A 5,757-nucleotide genomic window follows, 5' to 3' on the forward strand; every position below is an offset into this window, starting at 1 on the left:
AAGACCGATTAAACCAAGTTTAATGGATTTTCACCACTAGCTGGCCCAAGAAGGTCCTAAAATGTATTGGTCTATGTTAGTTGAATGCAAGACTGAAAGCTTATGATTGGCATTTGGACTTGAAAACACCCACCATCATGGATAATCAAAGGTATTCATAACAGCAGTCGAGTACATGCAAATTCAGTACATTGTCCAATGTAATGAGTTTTTGACGGAAACAATAACCTGCCAAAGTGGGCTCTTTTGTGGAAATCATTTACTCTACACATTGGATGTAGTGTACATGTGTCAAATGTCGGTACTAGCTCGCACAAGGGACAGTAAATACTGGACGAGACTTTGTACGCTCGTGATAAATGACATGAGACAAATATTCAGTTACTTTTCTTGTGATTGGTTAGTCGGTCCAAAGACAGACTTGCTAGTTAACGGGAATTTTTTTGTCTATGTTATTATTCACAACAAGATGTCAATTGCAGTTAATGTTATTGTCCAAAGATGATACATTAATGTTGCGCCTGATATCTTGCAATGGGTTTGTACTTTATTTGCAATTCATTCTCTTATGTGAGATATTTGTCCTATTCTACAGCGACTACACATGAGTACATCACCGTACAAAGGCATAAAATTCCCATCTTGAATCCCAATAACTTTCAGACGTGGAAGAAAGATGTAATGCTTGCCCTCGCATACTCAAATCTTGATTATGCCATGAGATCTGAAAAACCAGACGATGCAGATGAATAAAACCTAGAGGCATGGGAAAGATCAAATCGGTTAAGTTTGATGACGATGCAACCTGTTGTGCCTGAATCTTATCAGGCAGATCTTATTCGAGAAGACATCACAACAACAGAATTTATGGCAGAAATTGAACACAAGTTTGCAACTCATGAAGAATCTGAAATTCATGAACTATTACACAAGTTGATTTCCATGAAATTTCATGAAAAGGGTCACATCATAGAACATGTTTTGGAAATGTCCACTATAGCCACTAAAATCGGACAATTGGGCATGGATGTATCTGAAAAGATGCTCATGCACCTTGTGCTATATGCACTTCCTGCACCATATAAGCAATTCAAATTGGCATACAAGGTTCAACGTGAAAAGATGAGTCTCAACAATTTTATTTCGCTCTGTGCTCAAGAACAGCAACAGCTGATTACAGAGCGTCATGAAAGGGCCAATTTGACAATAAATGCAAAGAGGAAAATCAAGAGGCGGCCAAAACTAAAGCACGCTGAAAATTGGCCACATCAGAAGAAGCAACAGAAGCAGGATAAAGTTGTGACTTGTTTCCATTGCAGAAAGAGTGGACATCTTAAAAAGAATTGCCCTAAGTTTCATGCTTGGCAAGTAAAGAAAGGGTTGCCTCCATTGCCGGACACTGAGTGCCGCTGAAAGCTTCATTTACACCGGGAATGGCAATTCAGCAGAAGTGGTGGCAATAGGGACGTTTAGGTTACACTTAAAGTCTGGATGCTGTTTAGACTTGATAGAGACTTTTGTTGTACCGTCTTTTAGACATAATTTAATTTCTGTATCTATTTTGGACAAATTCAGTTATATTTGTCTATTCGGAAATAGTAAAGTTAGTCTCTTTTATGAATCAAGTCTAATCGGCACCGGCTCTTTATTAAGTGATAGCAACCTTTATATACTTGAAATGTACGTCCCATCCAATGAAATTTTACATACTAGTGCAAAAGGGGCCAAGAGGAAGTTAAAGAATAAGAATTCCATTTCATTATGGCACAAAAGACTTGGGCATATTTCTCATCAGAGAATCGATCGCCTTGTGTCAGATGGTATTCTGGATCCCTTTGATGACAAGAATCTTCACACTTGCATCAAGTGTATTAAGGGAAAACAAACAAAACCTAAGGGAAAGGGGCCATTCGAGCTTCAGATGTTTTGGAATTGATCCATACAGATATATGTGGACCATTTCCTACCGCAACTAGAAATGGTCAACGCTACTTTATTACTTTCACAGATGATTATTCTTGATACGGCCACCTGTATCTCATTCATGAGAAATCAGAATATCTGGAAATGTTTCATAAATATAAAGCTGAAGTTGAAAATCAGCTAAATAAGCAGATTAAGACCATAAAATCCGATCATGGAGGAGAATTTTATGGCCGATATGATGGTTCAGGTGAACAATGTCCAGGCCCTTTTGCTAAATATCTATCAGAATGTGGTATTGTTCCTCAATACACCATGCCAGGTTCACCCCACATGAATGGTGTTGCCGAAAGGCGAAATAGAACACTCCAAGATATGGTTAGAAGTATGCTTGCAGAATCGCCTCTTCCGATGAACCAAAATATTTACTTAATCGAATTCCAACAAAGGTAACTAAGAAAACTCCAGATGAGCTTTGGACAACTCGCAAACCAAGTTTGAAACATTTACACATTTGGGGTTGTCAAGCAGAAGCACGACCCTTATTGCCTAATCAACGAAAGCTTGACTTGAACTGTCACTTGCTATTTTGTCAAATATTCTGAAATGTCTAGAGGTTTTAAATTTTACGAACCCACTACTAAAACCATTTTTGAGACGGGAAATGCTCATTTCTCTGAGGATGTTGAGTTTGCAGGGTAAGATAAAGTTCATGACATTGTCTTTATGGAAGAATTAGAGGATGCCCCTTTAGTTGTTGTTGATGACCAAGAAGATGAATTAATCACACTTGGCCCACCAACAAAGGCACCACTAATTCAAGATAATGCTTCATGTTCCTCTATTCTAGTTAAACAAACATCACAACCTCAAATACAAGTGCCCTTAAGGAGATCCACTAGAGAAAGAAAATCTGCAATTCCAGATGACTATATTGTTTTTCTCCAGGAACATGAGGCTGATTTTGAGATCGTGGAAGATGATCCTCTTAATATAAAACAGGCCATGCAGAATTTTAACTCTCAAAGGTGGATAGATGCCATGAACAAAGAAATAAAATCTATGGTTGACAATGACGTTTGGGATCTTGTCCCATTACCCGAAGGTAAGAAGCCCATTGGCTGCAAATGGATATTTAAAACCAAAAAGGATTCAAAGGGTAATATGGAAAGATATAAAGCACGTCTTGTTGCCAAAGGTTTTACTCAACGAGAAGGCATAGATTATAATGAGACTTTCTCTCCAGTTTCATCGAAAGACTCCTTTAGAATTATAATGGCACTTGTAGCGCATTTTAATCTTGAACTACACCAGATGGATGTCAAGACTGCGTTTCTTAACGGAGAAATTAATGGGACCATATATATGGTTCAACCAGAAAACTTTGAGATCGGAGATCCAAAGTCAATGGTCTGCAAATTAAAGAAGTCCATCTATGGTCTAAAGCAAGCTTCTCGTCAATGGTATCAAAAATTTCATCGAATTATTGTCTCTTTCGATTTTGAGGCAAATTTAGCAGATGAATGTGTGTACCATAAGTTTAGTGGGAGTAAATACATATTTCTCGTCCAATATGTCGATGACATATTACTTGCCACAAACGATATAAACCTACTTCATGACATGAAGAAATTTCTGTCGAGTCATTTTGAATGAAGGATCTCAGTGAAGCCTCATATGTATTGGGCATTCAGATATATCGTGATCGCTCTCAAAATATCTTAGGTTTGTCTCAAAAGGGATATACTGAAAAAAATCCTTACACGATATGGCATGGAGGATTGTAAACCTCTAGACACTCCTATTGCTAAAAGAGACAAGTTTAGTGTTGATCAGTGTTCGAAGAATAATTTTGAAAGCTAGGAACTTCAAAACATTCCTTATGCATCAGCTGTGGGGAGTCTTATGTATGCACAAGTTTGCACACGCCCAGATATTGCTCATATTGTTGGTGTACTTGGCCGATATTTAAGTAATCTAGGTATGGATCATTGGAAAGCAACCAAGAGAGTCATGCGATACCTTCTGAGAACAAAAGGACATATGCTCACATACAAGAAATCAGATCAATTGGAGATCATTGGGTATTCTGATTCTGATTTTGCTGGATGCGTTGATAGCAGAAAGTCTACTTCAGGCTATATTTTTCTGTTAGCAGGAGGAGCTATATCTTGGAGAAGTGCGAAATAAGCATTGATAGCATCTTCTACTATGGTAGCTGAATATATAGCATGCTATGAAGCATCAAATCAAGGCAATTGGCTGAAGAATTTTGTCACAAGCTTGAGAATCGTTGATGGCATTGAAAGACCGCTGAAGCTCTATTGTGATAATCAGTCAGCCGTCATGTTTGGCAATAACAACAGGAGCTTAACAAAGTCAAAGCACATTGACATAAAGTTCCTAGTTGTGAAAGAAAAAGTTCAGACATGGCAGTTGTCTATTGAGCATATTGGGACAAACTCCATAGTAGCGGATCCACTTACAAAAGGACTACCGCCAAATGTCTTTCATGAGCATGCTGCTCATATGAGTTTAATACCTCACGAGGATATGTAATTCAATGGGAGTTTGTATTTTGATGTTCATTCAGTAATAGACACATTATGGAGTTTGTTTTCATGCATGAGTAATCTCCTAAATTTAAGTATGTCTGAACAAACTTCAGTTGATCTCCATTCAGAATCTGGATGACTAAGTTGGAAATGTACACGTATGAATCACTTGTTGTGTAATTTCCATGCTACACATCCACACATGATCTATGTCATTCATTGAATTGGTGTATGTGATCATTGTTTGGGTTTAGTTACAATTACTGTAACAAAAGCCCCATGGTTCTATGCCAGTTTGTGATGGACGAGATTGGTTGAAATGTCTTAGTAATGATAGCAAAATTTTTGAGCTCCTACAGGGATAATATGCAATATCTCATGAACATATTTATATTTTCCAAGTGGGAGATTGTTAGATTAATTTCTTAATCTGTGGAGAATTATATATATGTATGTATATAATTGCATATTGTTAAGCTATCAGTTATAAATCCCACTTCATATGTGATTCACTTAATGAGGGGATTAAGACATTTATAACAATAAGTGTGGTAATTAATTGTGTAGAGGCTAAACTTGTCTTAATTATAATGATGGGATTAATTAAGACATGCTTAAGAGGTTTAAGTATCTCCTCTTCCTATAAATAGGGGCCAGGTCCTTGGGTCATAAGGTAATTGACTTTTCTCCTGAGCATCCCATTACTCAGAGAGACTTCAGGAAGTCATCCGGTATTGATCCAAAAGGCCTCCCCTCAAGCTTGTTCAATTCAACTAGAGAAGACGCGATGGATCGAGGTATGTTTTACATTGATTTACATTCATGTACGATATTCATCATCCTTGAGAATAGATGCAAGACTCCTGTGGATCTAACACTGTGCAGTTATATATTGGGATCTAGACAACGTACAAAAAGCGTGGCAAGTAGTTTACTATAACGCCGTCGACAATGCGAAATATGATAATGCCCATACGGAAATTTGACTCTTGAGGTGCAGTACGTTACTGTTTTCTCTCGCCGCGAGTCGCCATTAAAGCTAAATCCTTATCGGCCGAAACGGACTTCGTGGCAAATACAAAATCATTTCAACTTTTATTTGTAACCACAGGAGGCCCAAAAAAATCACGACGAATACGCGCAATGATGGCCCCCTATGTGCTCTTATTTAAGCCCCCATCGTAACACCTCCCTATCCAAGAAGCCTCCCATCTTTGCCTACAGTTCTTCAAGGCCAAAAACTAGACTAGGACTCCTGTCACTTGACTCCGCCGCAGCT

The sequence above is a fragment of the Wolffia australiana genome, chromosome 6 (assembly GCF_029677425.1).
Source record: "Wolffia australiana isolate 7733 chromosome 6, ASM2967742v1".
NCBI lineage: Eukaryota > Viridiplantae > Streptophyta > Magnoliopsida > Alismatales > Araceae > Wolffia > Wolffia australiana.